This window comes from Lolium perenne, chromosome 6 (assembly GCF_019359855.2).
Source record: "Lolium perenne isolate Kyuss_39 chromosome 6, Kyuss_2.0, whole genome shotgun sequence".
In the NCBI taxonomy this organism is placed as follows: Eukaryota; Viridiplantae; Streptophyta; class Magnoliopsida; order Poales; family Poaceae; genus Lolium; species Lolium perenne.
In genome coordinates this window covers 244,077,745-244,094,881 of record NC_067249.2, presented here as the reverse complement: position 1 = coordinate 244,094,881, position 17,137 = coordinate 244,077,745, and positions in this window count along the sequence as shown.

The following is a 17,137-nucleotide window of genomic DNA, read 5'->3' as shown; positions in this document are numbered from 1 at the left end:
AATAAAATATAGATTATCAAATTTTGCTAATTATTTCATTTCTAAATTGCTAGGTCGAAAATTGTTGGACTACCAAGGATGAGAGTAATTCCTACAATAACATACTTTGTTACGAACAAGATTACTGTCCATGTTCTAGGCAAGGCAACAAAGGAGACAATAACCACTAAGTTTATCCACATCAGTTCAAGCAATATTTCTTTATTTTTGTTTCTTTTTTATTACAAATTAAACTGGAAAGTCAGAAATATTATTCAGGCGTCTGTTGAGTTTGTTGTGCAAAGTAACGCAACCTATGTAGTCTTCCACGAAGATGGGCATATATGTGAGAGATATTTCTCCATGTAACAGGTGTACATCGGAGGCAGCTTTGCGATTGCAGAATGCTTGCAGCTAAATTGCTAAGTATAGACAAATTTATGAGTGTAAAGTTATTTAATTAATATATATGTGCATAATATAATCTTTCCATAGTCCACTTCATATATTGCTAATATTTCAAGTATAAGCTTTTCTGAATATATTTTCTTTACCATATGGTTTCATGTGCTCAAACTTCACCTTTTACTATTCTTCTACTAATATTTATGTTTACAATTTTTTTCTATAAATTATCGCAGCAATGCGCGGGGTATCATCTAATTTTATTGGGTACCAACCAACCTTCGCGAAGGAAAACGCTGGCTCCCGCAACGTCTGAACGGTTGACACGTGGCGGACTGTCAACGCGAGCGCGCGGCGTAAACGCGACCCGCGCCCGTGTGTACTCGTCCCCGCGCGCATAGGTACAGGCGTGCAGCCTCACGTACTCGTCCCCGCGTATGTATTCGTCCTAGCGTGCGTACATGCAGCCTCATGTACTCGTGCCCCACGCGCGTATCCGCTACCTGGCGTACTCGTGTCCGTGTGCGTACGTACTCAATCCCGTGTGCGGTACAAATGTCAATAGCTAGTTAGCTACCCTCACCAGAATCGATCGATTCAAGCTAGCTCAATTGATCAACTAGCTTATTTCACATGCATACTAAGTTACAACTACTGAAAGCTGGAATACAAACAACTAGGGTCACTGAAAATCCCGAGTACATACAACATAAGTACCTTACAACACGAGTACAATTATGTACAATACATGAGTACAGCTGCGAACAACAGACGAGTACAGTTGCACACACGGGGCGATTACAAGTACAGTCGCGCACACAAGGAGGTACAGTCGCGCACACGAGCAGGTACAGTCCCGCACAACACACGAGTACAGTTGAACACACGAGCGAGTACAAGTACAGTCACGCACACGAGCAGGTACAAATACGCATACGAGCAGGTACAGTCGTGAACACGAGCAAGTACATGTACAGAAGTACAATGGCACACAGGAGGATGTACAGTCGCGCGTAAGTACGGTACAGTCCCGCACACGGGCGAGTACGGCTAGCGAGTAAAGGAAAAAATTGCACCAAATACACTAAAAACAGGAGTACTTATCAGTTAAAACACGAGTACAGTTAGGTACTGTGGACAGAGGTGAGGGCCTAACCTGAGGTAGAAGGAGGCTGCAGGGAGGAACTCTCTCAACTTAGGGTTACAGAGATAGAAGCACCTTATATAGGTCAGGGTAGACTGGGCCGGATAGGCCTAACAGAGAACAAGAAGACAGCCCAACAGATACACCAACAGTTATCCAATACTCCCCCTCAAGATGGGTGATAAATGTCAATCATCCCCATCTTGGCACAGGCAAGATTACACTCCTTTGATCCTAGTCTTTTTGTTAAACAGTCTGCCACTTGTTGTCCTGATCTCACATAGGCCAATGAGATAATCTATGCATCAATCTTTTCTTTAATAAAGAATCTGTCTATCTCCAGATGTTTAGTTCGCTCATGCTGGACAGGGTTGTTTGCTATGTTTATGGCAGACATATTATCACACCACACTTTCAAGCTTCCTTGCCTTAAAATTTTTAGCTCTCTTAGAAGGTTTCGTACCCACAACATTTCACCCAGGCCCTGTGACATAGCTCTGTACTCTGCTTCGGCTGTTGATTTCGAGACAACAGATTGTTTCTTACTTCTCCATGACACCAAATTTCCTCCAACAAAAATACAATACCCTGAAGTGGATCTTCGATCATCTAAGCAGCTAGCCCAATCTGCATCACAATATCCATCTACATTTAGGTGTCCATTACTTTTAAACCACAATCCTTTTCCCGGAGTGCCCTTCAAGTATCTCAAGATTCTTTGAGCTGCTTCCAAGTGTCCATCCCTCGGATCAGGCATACATCGACTCACTACACTCACTGCAAATGATATATATGGTCTTGTGTGGCATAAGTATATTAGTCTTCCAACAAGTCTTTGATATTTCTCCTTGTCTATGGGTTCTCCTGACTCTGCTGTGATTTTATTATTTTGGTCAATAGGGCTTGAAGCCACTCGGCACCCCAGCATGCCCATATCATCTAAGAGATCCAATGTATATTTTCTTTGAGATAGTGATATCCCTTTTGACGATCGTGCAACTTCTATTCCAAGGAAGTATTTAAGTTTTCCCAAATCTTTCACCTCAAAGGCTTGACTCAAGCAACCTTTAAGTTTTGCGATTTCAACATCATCATCTCCTGTGATAATAATATCATCAACATACACAGCAAGGATAGTGATTTTCTGCTCAGAATGTCTGTAAAATAAGGTATGGTATCCATTGCATTGACCATATCCCATGCCACACACCACTTGTCTAAACCTATCAAACCAGGCCCGTGGAGATTGTTTGAGACCATATAGAGATTTCTTCAGTCTACATACCTTCCCTTCAGTTTCAGGTCTGACAAATCCTGGTGGCATCTCCATATACACCTCATCTTGAAGATCACCATGCAGAAATGCATTTTTGACATCAAGTTGATGCAAGGGCCATCCGAAATTTGCTGCACAAGAGATCAATATTTTGACAGTGCTCATTTTTGCCACTGGTGCAAACGTCTCATCATAGTCAATGCCATAAGTCTAACTATATCCTCTTGCCACAAGTCTTGCCTTATATCTCTCCACTTTTCCTTCTGCATTTTGTTTTACAGAATAGATCCACTTACATCCTACTGTATTCTTTCCTTTAGGGAGATCTGTCAACTCCCATGATTTATTTTTCTTCAAGGCCTCTAATTCTTCCACCATAGCATTGCACCATCTCGGGTCCAACCTGGCTGCCTTCCAATCCTTAGGAACAGATACAGTTTGAAGTGAAGCAACAAAAGCCCGAAAAAAGGGTGACAATGCTTCGTAAGAAATATAATTTCCTACGTCATAGTCATCATAACTCAGCCGCTTTGGGGGCCCAACTTTCCTTACCACTTTCCTTATTGCAATTGGCAAGTCTAGGCTATTATTAGACTCAGTCTGAGATTGATTCTCTTCAGCAGAATCTACACTTGTGCTTCCTTGATTTTCAGGTTCAATGGGTTGCTCCCCCTGCCCCTGGTCTTGTAGCTCCTCCAGTGCATCTACTTGTTCCCTTTGTACTTGTCTTCTACAGTACACAAGTGGATTATGCAGCCATCTTTGTGGTGGTACGGGCCAAGGTGGTGTAGATGTACCAGGAATTGCAGGAATCTCCGCAACAATAGGAGTTTGTTGATGTTGCTGTTGGTCACCACCTTGCTGCTCTTGATCACCACCTTGCTGCTGCTCCCCCTCTTGAGCATCACCAAGATGGTCAAGCCCATGGAACAAGCCACTAAGATCACTCTCACCGTCATAAAATGGTTCTGACCCGCGAAACGTAACATCCATGCTTACAAATGTCCTCCTGTCAGTGGGACTCCAACACTTGTCACCCTTCTGTCTGGAGGAATAGGCAATAAAGATACATTTGATAGCCCGATGATCTAGCTTGCCAACAGATGGTCTGTGATCCCTTACAAAACATGTACAGCCAAAGAGTTTGGGTGGTACAACAAAGTCATTGTTATTTAGAAGGAGTTAGCAAGGAGACTGCATACCTAGAATCTTTGAATGCATTCTGTTGATCAAATACGTAGCAGTCATAACTGCCTCACTCCATAAGAATTTAGGAACATTCATGGTAAACATAAGAGATCGAGCCACTTCAAGAATGTGCCTATTCTTCCGCTCAGCAACTCCATTCTGGGGAGGAGTGTCAGGACATGAAGTCTGGTGCAGTATACCTTGCGAAGATAAGAAAGCAACAAAAGGTTTGTTGATATATTCAGTACCATTATCAGTTCTGATCACTTGCACCTGAACATTGAATTGGTTTTTCACATAGGCACAAAAACTCTGAAAACAAGTGAACACTTCATCTTTGTGACGCATAAGATAAATCCATGTAATTCTGGAATAGCAGTCAATAAAAGTCACAAAGTACTTCATGCCACTTACTGACACAACAGGACACGTCCATACATCAGAGTGCACTAACACAAATGGGGATACACTTCTGATCCCTCTACTAACATAAGAGGTTCTCGTATGCTTAGCATATTCGCAGGCATCACAACATAATTTGGTTTTGCCCACTCCATTCATTACATCAGGAAAAACTCGAAACATTTTATCAAACGCCATGTGTCCCATTCGACAATGATGAACTAGTGCCATACTCTCCTTTCCTCCAACAATCGCAGCAAACACGGAACTAGCATCATGCCCCATCTTGTCACGATCTATGTGCCAAAGACCTCTATGCCTGGTTGCAGTCCCAATCTTCTTGCTGCTCTCCCTTTCCTGAATTAAACACATATATCTATCAACTATTATACGGTAGTCCTGCTGATCAATCATGGCACTTAGAGATAGCAGATTTACTGGAAAAGCAGGAACATGTAGAACTGATGACAATTTTATGTTGGGTGTACATTGCGCCGACCCCTCCCCTTTTATAGATTGTGATGTGCCATCTGCTGTTTGGATAGTGCCTCTATATATGTGTGGGAGGATACTAAGTATAAGAGTCGAACTCACTAATATTCCCAGTAACATGTTTGGATGCTCCAGAATCAAGAATCCAATAATCTGAATTAGCATTATGAGTGGCTATAGAAACTCGATCAATATTACCTTCATCTTTGTAGACATAGTGAGCAAAGTTCCCAAAGGTTGCTTCATTTTGTCCTTCTTCCTTTGATTGTCCCTGAGAGGTACTGGTAGTTGGCTCTGAAGTTGCTGCCATATGTTCCTTGGGTGATATAGTGTGCTGCTGTCCACCACCCCTGCCATACTGTTGTCCATATGGCTGTCCACCACCTCTGCCATACTAATGTCCATATGGCTGTCCACCACCTCTGCCATACTGTTGTCCACCACCTCTTCCATACTGCTGTCCATATGGCTGTCCACCACCTCTGCCATCACCTCTTCCTCTTTAGCTTCCTCTGCCATGTGTGTATCCTCCTCTCCCCCTACTGGGTGTAGCAAAGGAGGTACACTGATGCTTGAACTGTCCCTTCTGTCCACAAGTATAGCAGTCTCTCATCTCTTGTCTCTCGGTAGTGTAGAAGGCCGGATGAGGGACATAATCGCTTCCCTTTGTCATATTCAGACGCACTTCCTCTCTGGACATAGCTGCAATGGCCTCTTTGAGAGAAGGGGTAGTGGTTTGATGCAGTAAAGCAGCCCTTCTCCCCTCAAAATCTTGATTAAGGCCTTTCAAGAACTTCATGACTCGCCGACGTTCAATCCAGCTTGCAGCAGCACTCTCACATTCCCCATGGGCAAGTTCCAGAGGATCAACATGATCTAAATCTCCCCAAAGATGCTGCAACTCAGCCACATATGCCATCACAGCTTTGTTTCCTTGTTGCAAGTCATGCACTTTATCCTCAATCTCAGCAATCAACATAATGTTCCCCTTTCCGGAATATAGATTTGATAGGGTGTCCCATACCTCTGAAGCTTTTGTGAGTGCCTCTACAGAAGCAGCAATGTTAGGAACCAAGAAGTTAATCAACCATGCCACAATCAGAGAATTTATGGCATTCCACTGTTTCCAGTCCGGGCTGGCCTTGTCTGCTGGTTCTGCAGCTTCACCACTCACACGTTCATCCAACCCTTTCGAGTTCAAAATCAACAGCGCCCTCCTTGACCACCGGAGATAGTTGGCCACTCCTTCCAACTTGATTTCGTTTGCCGGCAGCTCAAGTTTCTGACCGATGTTGGTATGGGGAACGATTGCTCCCCCTCCAGCATATCCTCCTCCTCCATCTCCTTTGGTAGTGATAAGTTCTGCCAGCTTCTCCAGAGCCTTGGCCAAATCCCCTTTGTCCCCCATGCTTGACACCAAACTAACCTCTCAGAAACACCAAAGGGCTTACCCGCAGGATGCCCTCTTCGTCTCCTTACTCGTCACTGCCTTCCCCTCCTTACCGCCGCAGCAGCCTTCTCCCTTCCTCTTCCTCCCAGCCACCGCAACAGCCTACTTCCTTCCTCTTCCTCTTCCTCCTAGCTACCACAGTAGACTAGGCTTCCAGATCGGCAGTCCTTCCCGTCGTTGCCCTCACTGCCCCTTGCTCTAATACCATGTGGACAGAGGTGAGGGCCTAACCTGAGGTAGAAGGAGGCTGCAGGGAGGAACTCTCTCAGCTTAGGGTTACAGAGATAGAAGCACCTTACATAGGTCAGGACTGGGCTGGGCCAGATGGGCCACAATAGAGAACAAGAAGACAGCCCAACAGATACACCAACAGTTATCCAACAGGTACACACCAGAGGTACAATCATAATATTATTGGAAGTACGAAAAAAAGTATCTCCAAACCTATCAACATGGGATCTAGTTTTGAAGATCTCGACACGGGGATCTCAAAAGTGAAAACGGTTCGCAATTTGGACTTACGGTTCTCAAGATTTTTCATTTTGAAAAAACGAATCTAGAAGAAAAAGGGAAAAACTGACACAAACCAGTCTTCTCTCTCCTTCCCCATCACCACCTTGCTTCCCCTTGCGACACGTGGCGAGCAGGGAGACCACTTCCCAGAGATTTTCTGGCACCATAGTGCGCCACTTGTCGCGTGCGGAGCGAGTTTCCTTCCCTTCGCGAAGGTCGGCCTTTTTTAACGATTTCGCATTTTATTGGTTCGGAGGAAAAATTCCTGGCCCACTCCGAGATCCTAGAAAATCTCGAACAGCCCATTTACCTCTCTGGTATTTCCGAATTTTTTCCCACCCCATCTCCAGAAATACCCCCACCAAGCCCACCAAATCGTGTAATTTCCACACGCGAGGCAGACCAATTATGCCTGTTTCTTTAGGGAAGGAGAAAATATTGCAAAACCACCATAATTGGGGACGCGGCATCCCATGTTTCTTTAGGGCAGGAGAAAATATTGCAAAAAATCACCATAATTGGGGACGTGGCGTCAGATAAGTACCAATTTCAGGCGAGTTGACATTTAGCAACCAGGTTCGGGATAGGGATGCGATGCGGAGCACTGATTTCATGTATGGCCAGGGTTAACAATGTTTCTGGCATGTGGGGCCTACTAGCAGGGATGATGTGGCACTGGGTTGACGGCCATGCCCAATAGATGTTGGGTTTTGGGGAGAGACGGTTCACACGACCGCACTCCCATCACTCCTCACCGCGCACGCGCGAATAGAAATGGCGAGTGGCGGCGGCGGCTTGATCGGTGGCCCTTTGGGCATCGACAGCGATGGTCGCCATGTTCGGGAGAGAGGGTTCAGACATGTACTCATGTCACTCCGCACTGCGCTCGAGCGAAAGGAAATGGTGGCAGCCGGCGGCGGTGATGGTCGCGTCGCTGGCTTGCTTGGTGGCAGCGGTGATGGTTGCGACGCCGGTGTGCTTGGTGGCGGCGGTGATGGTTGCGATGCCGGCGGCGGCGAGCTAGTCCTAGCGTACAGTCCTCCGCGCGTTGCTTGGCAGCATGCGTGGACCTCAGAGGGCCCCACATCGATGGACAATCCGATGAGTCACTACATCTTCTATGCCGGGTAAGATACTCCGAAACTCTTTATTAGGAAGCACATAAGAGATTCCCATGTTACTTTTAGGGTTGCACTTGACTTTTAATTTGGGAATTTTGAATTTAGGTACGAGTCTAAGATGTGGGAGCTGTATATTCAATTTGATGGAGCCAAATTTGTCCCAAAAAAATGCAGCTACCAGATATTAGAATTCCAAATCTACTATCAATTATTGAGGCAGATGGGTATAGATTATCTCATTCACTCTATTATGTTAAGGATGAAACGCATGGACTCCATGGTTTATAATTAGTTGCAGCAACATAAAGGTTGAAGAAATGCTTAGGAATTATGACATTTCAAAAAAAGTGGTACTGACAGTGATGAGAGACAATAGGAACAGAGCAATTGTTCTCTCCCCATGGAAGAGAAAAAATGTAGATGACATAGATCTTGTTCCAGTGGAGGAGGTTCCACTAGCTTATCAGTTCCGAGAGAAAGATGATGTGCAAATTGCACCACAGTTTGGGACATAGGAAAGTGTGAACTGTCACGAAGCCTAATGACGATCCATCAATAACCGCGGAAATAAGCTCCCAGCTCAGGTGCCGGAAGTCGCTATCAGGAATCCATAAGTTCGCAACGAAAAACTCATTCACTAGAAAACTTAAGCTCACGTCCTAATACACGATTTTGAAAATCACAACTTTTATATACACCTAGGCGGAAACGTCCAGCTCTACGGTTTTAGTCGGAAAACATACATGATCCAAAAATAAACAGTAAAATGAGGTAAAAAAAACTCAAAGAGTGAACCTTATGCTTTATTTCATTGATCATGTATAACTATTACAAGGTATGTAACTGTATAATCTGCTAAGAGTAGAAAGGACATAGTTGTGCTATATTTCAAGTGCGATCTGTTTCATCGTATACGTCACCCGGATCCTCCCTCTTTCGTTTCCGGGACCAGTTTTCTGGTGTGTCTTTCAACTCACGACTGTCCATGAGATAGTAGGATCCATTGTATAGTACTTTGCTAACGATGAATGATCCTTCCCATGGAGTTTGTAGCTTATGATCCTTTACTTGCCGAAGGCGGAGGACCACGTCACCTTCCTTAAACGAGCGATTCCGAACTCGACGGCTATGGTAGTGTCGGAGTTTCTGCTGGTAGATTGTGGAGCGCTGGTCAGCTAGATTCCGAGCTTCTTCGAGAAAGTCCACAGATAGCTGTCGAGCCTTGTCAGCATTTTCTTCATTGTAGGCGGAAACCCACGGAGAATCATGTGACAAGGGATTAACTTGGCAATGCCTACGGGTTGTAGACTAGGGTTTTAGCTAGAAGTAGAGGGCAAGTAGATCTCAAAGGTTTCAGCCGAAAAGTACTCGACGATATGAAAATTAGGGTTTGTGAGACAATGAATCGATGCTTTCTTTGTCCCTCGACTCCCCCTTATATAGGAGGTGGATCCGAGGGATTCGTGATACACAAGCTACAGAGTCCGGGAGGGTTTCCAACTCACACTACTAGGAAAAGGGCTATAGCTGCACGCAAGTGGTGCCGGCGCACCACCATAGGCATGCGCCGGTGGAACATGTTGCCGGCGCACCAAATAAGCGCCGCGCCGGCGATGGACCTATACTGCCGGCGCACAAAAAAATTAGTGCGCCGGGGATAAAATTCGAAGAGATCTGGCCGGAACCAAAAATTATGGGCACCTTACCCCCGGCGCACCTCTATGGTGGTGCGCCGGTGGTAGACAATTTACCACCAGCGCACCACCATAGAGGTGCGCCGGGGTAAGCTGCCTAGATTTTTCTCTCCACCCCCCCCTCCCCGAGAATCGCCTTTTCAGTTTTCGAAAAAATAATAGAAAATGATAGAAAATTCAAAAAATAAAATCCTTTCAAATGCCCATGTAATATGTGATCTAGTTTTAGTAGAAATTTGAAAATTTGAATTTCGATGTATTATGCAAAATGGCGTCATGTTTCGGTAAAACGGGATTTCTGGTTGCATACGACCTCCGATGAAAAACTTTTTTATATCAAAATCGATCTACTCGAAATTTCCTATTCGAATTCAACCGCCTACGGCCGTTTGGAGAAAAAATGGATTCGTCAAATTCAAAACAGAAACAGGACTTTTTTCAGATTTAAGATTTGGGAGAAAAAAAGAAAAAAATACCCCCGGCGCACCACCCTACTTGGTGCGCCGGCAGTAACCTATGGTATATATATACTCCACACCTGCCTGTGCTCCTCACTTTCACATTTTCCTTCTCTTTTCCTCCTCCTCCTCCTCCTCATCTACTACATCGAGCTACTGCAGCGAGCTACTCCGGCGACCTTTACTGCACCGACGGCCACGATGGCCACCGACGGCCACAACGTCCTCCGGCCTCCTCCAACACCTCCGGCCTCCTCCACCACGTCCGGCCTCCGCCACCACGTCCAGCCTCCTCCACCACCTCCGGCCTCCTCCACCAACTCCGGCCACCTCCATCAACTCCGGGCTCCCCCACCTACTCCGGGCTCCTCCACCTCCGGCCTACTCCTCCTCCTCCTACACCGACGCGATGACCTCGGGAGCTTCCGCCATCATCCTGCACCTCCTGTACCTCCTACACCGGCGCAGAGACGACAACCACTGATTAGCTAGATCTAGATCTAGATTTGATTTTTTTTGTTTTCTTGTATAACCTACCGCCGGCGAACAAGACAGGTGCGCCGGGGATAACGCGAGTTACCACCGGCGCACCAACAGGTGCGCCGGCAATAAGCGATTATCACCGGCCTGTTCCCACCGGCGGGCTCTAAGTGCGCCGGCAATAGGCCTTTTTGGTGCGCCGACAATAGGCCTTTTCCTTGTAGTGTCATCCCGCAATATTACAAGTGTTCTCTCCTAATACAACTCTAGCTTTCCTTAACTAGCAACTTGGGCTTCCGATTCTTCTTATCCTTCGGGTCGTGGGCCTTCAGTAAACCCCGGGTACCATCTTCGGCAGGCCCATTGGGGATGCCTATGTCAGTAGCCCCCAAGATTTTGCTTGAATCGCAGAGTCAGGGAAAATCTCCACCTTTATATCTATTCGATAACTCTGATCTTTACCACATCTTTGCATACGAATTTATATATTGTACAGGGATAATGGTAGTTGGGGCTAGTTCATCTGACGGATCAGGTACTAGTTAACTGCTCTAGTGGCAATCCGCAAAAACCTACTTCAAGATCACGTCCCTGGACATGATCTCGGGATACTGGTGTAAACTTCGACAGGTGCCGCTTAAGGTCTTACCATTCTGTCGAGTCCCAGTCATATTTATCGGGTACCTAACGCGTCCGTTAGGATTTTTCTTCGTATCTGTTGATACGGAAAAAAGTAGCAACCCGACGTCAGAGATGGCGCCACGCCACGCAGAACAGATCTGGGGTCTTACCTTCAAAGTTTTGCGGCATTCAGAGATTGATCGCAACTTTGGCGCTCTGAGAATATATTGTCGAGTGCTTTTTCGGCTGTTGGAATAGCACATTTTATTGAGTCAACGGATGACTTATATTGCTCTCCCGATGGGAGTATATGTAGAGTTATTTATATAACTCGAAATATGCTCTCTTGTTCTTCTTTCTCTCTTTTTTATAATTTCATCGGGCACGCGAATAGCGTTCCCGATGGGAGTAGCCCCCGAGGCTACAGCCAAGGACTTGTGCTTGGGTGTAGGCTCCACGCCTTATGTTGCTATATTTTTCTTCTCTCTCGAAATTTTCAAATCTCTCGGGTGCGCGAACAGCGCTCCCGATGGTAGTAGCCCCCGAGGCTATGAGCAAATACTTGTATTTGATCATAGGCTCTCGCCATTTCTATTTTGTCTTTCTCGAGTTTTTCATTTTTCCAAAGTAGCCCTCGAGCATTTGATCAAAAACTTGTATTTGATCAAAGGCTCTCGAAATAATCCGCAATCTCTGCTGTCGCCGTTCTTATGAAGCTGCTTAGCCGAATTTTTCTCTTGCCAAGGTGACATCACTGCTGATGATAGCCACGACCGCTGTTCCTGGAAAACGCGAGAACTTCTCTCTCGCTGCCTTGCGGGCCCAAATTACTCATCGCATTGACACGTCGTGCAAGTGGGGGACACATGTCCTCCGCTTTTCCTGGCGCACGTACTGTAGCTTCTGTCCTTTCTCGTCCAGCTGAAATTACTTTTTACCCCTTGTCCACGTGTACACTATCTATCCCGCAATCTCTTCATCCAACGGCGCGTCGATTCACCGCACCTCTATATAAAGTCATCGTCTTCCTCCTTTAGTCCTTTCGCTCGCGCCGCACCTCTGCTTCTCCTCTGCAAAATCCTCCATTGCTCCCATTGCTTTCAAGTGCTCATCCACGCTCACACCTTTCTCTTCCACGCTCACTGATGCCACCTCGCGCGCGTCTGACTAGGCACAGCACTCCGGAGTCCAAGATGGCCGCCGAAGATCTAGAGTGGGAGAGATCCAAGATCTCAAACCAGGACCTGAACCTACTGAAAAAGCTGGGGTTCACCAAGAAGGAGGGCACGCTACGCTTCCCCAAGGAGGAAACCTATCCAACACCTCCAATCGAGTATCGGGTCAGTTTTGTTGACCACCTCATCCGAGGTCTTTCTCCCCCCATCCACGAGTTTCTTCGGGGTCTCCTTTTTGTCTATGGGCTTCAGCTGCATCAGCTGACGCCCAATTCCATCCTCCATGTATCAATTTTTATCACATTGTGTGAGTGCTTCCTTGGAGTCCATCCCAATTGGGCTTTATGGAAGCGCATTTTCTGCGTCCGCCGTAATGGCTCCCACAACGCTGCCTACAACATTGGCGGCGTTGTCATCTGTGTTCGTTCTGACGTCGAATACTTCAACGTCAAGTTCCCCGACTCCGTCCAAGGATGGCGCAAGAAATGGCTCTATGTGCACGAAGAAAGCTCCGACTCAGTGGAGAACAACATCGCCCCTTTCGACGGAGGCGCCAAAATCCTTCGCCGCCGTTCCTGGGATGTTGAAGCTACCGAGGATGAGAAATTGGCGACAGAGGCGCTGATGACTCGCATCCACGAGCTTCAGAACACTCGCGGCAAGGAACTGTCGGGTATTCAGATCACCGCTTATTTCCTTAGGATTAGAGTGCAGCCTCTTCAGGCTCGCAAAAATCCCCTTTGGATGTATGCTGGTGAAAAAGACGTCGATAGGCTCTCCAAAGACCTTCCTGTGAAGGACTTGGAGAAACTGATCCAAAAGATCTCATCGCTCAGCAAGAAGGATACAATTCCATCCTCTTGACGCATTACGCCATATAGTGGCGCCAACCCCCTTCCCGAGGTAATTTATCCTCTCTAGTGGCTATATTGTTTTCTCGAGTTTTATTATTTGTCGACTACTATCTTTGCTAGCATTTCTTGCACAACTTTTTTTTTATCAACACTCTTTCTTTTTCTCAGAATCATCCCACTCTTACTTCTCTTCCTCCTCTTCCCGAGGGCAGAGAAGTTGAAGATCGTACTGTTGTCGATGATGACAACCAGGGTACCTCACGCCCTGAGAGTGAAGTCGCGGGTTCCCAAAAATCCGCGGCTTCCTCTGAAAAAGAAGCTGAGTCTGAGGCTACTGCCTCGACACACTCCCTTCCTTCCGCTGTTTCTCCAAGGAACAAGAGGAAAAGGGATGAAGTTGAAGATTCCGGCATATCCAAAGCCGAAGAAGCTGGTCCTTCAGATAAGAAGGCGGCTTTCAATCCATACGGTGATGCCCTCGTGAGCTCGTAAGTTCCATATTGCTTCTTGTTGTTTTGCTATCGACGTTTTTTCCTATCTTGATTCTCTTCATTGTCGTCGTTTTATTGCAGTGGTGACGAGGAAGAAGCACATCCTATTGACGCGACTGCTCGAACGAGTACGTCGCGTACTTTAGTTGTTTCTGAAGCTCAGGCTGATGGAGATGAATCTTCGCCTCCTCAACTGTAAGAGCAAGATTTATATCCCATGTTTTGTGTGTTTGATAACAACACTCGAACAATTCAAACCGTGCACAAAGTTTGTCATTGATAGGTTTGCAGGATGCACGGTACCCTCGCTGAGCACATTATGATCAGAAGACCGAAGCATAGCTCTTAGGGTTTCTGGTTTGCGTGTGTGTCGTGAGGTGACTTGGTAGGAGAGGAAGAGAGGAAATCTGTTTTAGCCATAGCGGTACTACCGGTACCAGCAGCGGTAGTACCGCTACCCCTACTGGTACCGCCCGTGGTACCGCTCTGAGCATTGCACAAGGATTAGCCCCACAGAGCACGTTGCGGTACCTTCGCGGTACCTGGAGCGGTAGTACCGCTTGAGGGCGGTAGTACCGCCCACGGTACCGCGCTAAGTACCGTAACGCGTTACGGTAGTACCGCTCTAGTACCGCTCGGGTACCGCTTGGGATCCAGTAAGGTTTGGACCCCATTGCGGTACCGCAAGCGGTACCGCGAGCGGTAGTACCGCAATGTGTCCACGTGGACAAGTTCAGTGGGGAATTTGAACTCAGAGCGGTAGTACCGCTTCTAGGAGCGGTAGTACCGCTTAGGCAAAAACAGAGGGCAACGGTTGGATTCGGAGGGACCTATATAAAGGCCCCTTCTTCTCCACCCAGCCTAGCTCTTCTCTCTCTCTCCTCCATTGTTGCTGAGCTCAAATTTGAGGGGATCTCCTCATCCACCCAACCAATCTTGTTCATACTTTGTGTGGTGGTGGAGGAGACCCCGATCTATCATTCCACCGAGAGAAAGTTCACCAATTCGTGGTAGTCCTTAGTGGATCTTGTTGTTAGGGTTCCTTGGTGGAAGAGCTTCTTGGTGGAGCATTGGAAGAGCTTCTTGGTGGAGCACTGGAAGAGCTTCTTGGTGGAGTTTTGGAGGATCTTCTTGGTGGAGTATTGGAGGGGTTTCTTTGGTGAAACATTGGAGAAGGGTTCCTATGGTGGAGCATTGGAGATGAGCAGCTATGGAGTCTAGCTTGGTGATGTACTAGCTCCATAGGGTGTTGGGAGCATCCTTGTGTGTGTGGAGCTCGCCCAACCTTGTGAAGGAATCACCGCCTCGACCGGTGCCTTAGTGGAAGAGGGAGAGCACCTCCGTGGAGCTCTCTCGAGGAAGAGGGTGAGGCCTTCCTTCGTGGTGTGGCCGCCTAGTCTCTTGTGTGAGACTAGCACCTCCTCAACACAGACGTACCTCCTTTAGTGGAGGGAACTGCGGGAAACAAACCTCGACTCGCCTCGCGCCCCCCCGGTTGTCTCGCTCCTCACTTTTACTATCTTGTTGATTCCTTTACTTGTTGCATATGCTCTAGCTTCATTGTAGGAACACCGCTATAGCAAAAGTTATCACCTTTACATTCCGTTGCGCTAAAACTCGAAAAAGGTTAAAACTTGCCGTAGCGCCATTCACCCCCCCTCTTGTTCGCTACGATCCGTTCAAGTGGTATCAGAGCGAGGTTTTCTTGCTCGGGCTTTACCGCCTAAGAAATGGCCGAACAAGAGGTGGTTGTGAATGGAGCCCTTTCCCGTGAGCAATCATCTCCATCATCAAGTGCCGATAATACTCCGGCTACTTTGTATGACCTCAAGAAATTGGAGTCATCCATTGTATCTCAATTGAAGGCCATGATGATGGAGTTGATTACTCCAAAGCCTAACCCCATCATAGATACTCATAGAGGTGTCAATGTCACCCCATCACATGTCGACTCTTTTCCTTGTGTTGAGATTGTTGAGAAATCAACAAATTCACATCAGGAAAAGGATCTTGAGGATGTTGACACCACATCAAAGGGGAAGGATGCATTTCCATCTAGTGATTATGACTCTTATGCTCAAATGCTCATGCCTTGCATTATGTCTCATGGTCCTCCACCATCACTCGAATCTAATAGCTTTGGTTATTGGAAACTACTAATGCATTCTCATGTGTGTAGCACCTCTACCAAGCTTTGGCGGATCATTCAAGAAGGATATTCACCACAAGACCCAATGAACTTGACAAGAAGGGAAATGGTGGACCACCAACTCAACGCCATCGCCATCGACATGATTCATTTGGCCATTACTCCCAAGGAACACGCTCATATCCAATCGCTCAAGACCGCCAAGGAAGCTTGGGACGAACTTGACAAGCTCTTCCTTGGAGATGGGGACATCCAATGCTCTCATCTTAGTGACGCAATGGCAAATGACTTTGTCATGATAGAGGGAGAATCGCCCGAAGAGATGTATCAACGCCTTATTGCTCTCGCCATCCAAATGCAAGATCTTGGAGCGACTTTTGTGGATGACCGTTGGATCGAGAAAAAGTTCTACAATGCTCTACTTCCTTGGAGTGGAAACAAGAAACGGAACTCAAGATCAAGGAACTCTTGCTACAATTGTCGTGACAAAGATCACTTCATTGCGGATTGCCTCTACAAGCAAAGGGACTTATATGGTGGATACCTCATTCGTAAGAGCAAGTTTCGACCCATTCCCAAGTGGCTCCCCAACAACCACATCACCAAGAGATCCTTCACCGACAAGCCTAGAGATAACATGCTTCAAGATGAAGACCATATGGTGGAAAGTGAAGAACTTGAAAAGAAGAAGGATTTGGAGATTATCTCTCTCACCCAAGCTTATGAGGAAGAAGTGTGCATGCGTATGACTCTTGAGACTAGTGCTCTTATTCTTGAAGACTACAACAACTCTCTCATCTCCAAACTCAAGGATCGAGATTATGCTCTTGGTTGGTTGGACAAACTCAAGACAAAGAAGAATTATCTTGAAGAAGATCATGAATGGTCAATTGAGGATGTTGCAACCTTTGCCAAGAAGAATGAAGATGAAGGTCCTAACTCATGTTGTGACAAGCTCCTTGACGAAGTATGCTTCTTGAGAAAACACAATGCAAAGTTCTTGGATGTCATCTCAACTCAAGAGGAGGCCTTGGATGAATACTATCGCTTGAGTAAAGAGAAGGTGCAATGTTGTGATCATGAAGAAGAGATTGCCACTCTAAAGAAACACAAGGCCAAGCTAGTTGAAGTCAATGAGAGGCAAAATGAGTCCTGGTTGGAGTTGATTCGTTCGAGCAAAGAAAAGGTCACTTGTTGTAACCATGAGGATGAAATTTCTTATCTTAAGAGGAGCAAGGACAAACT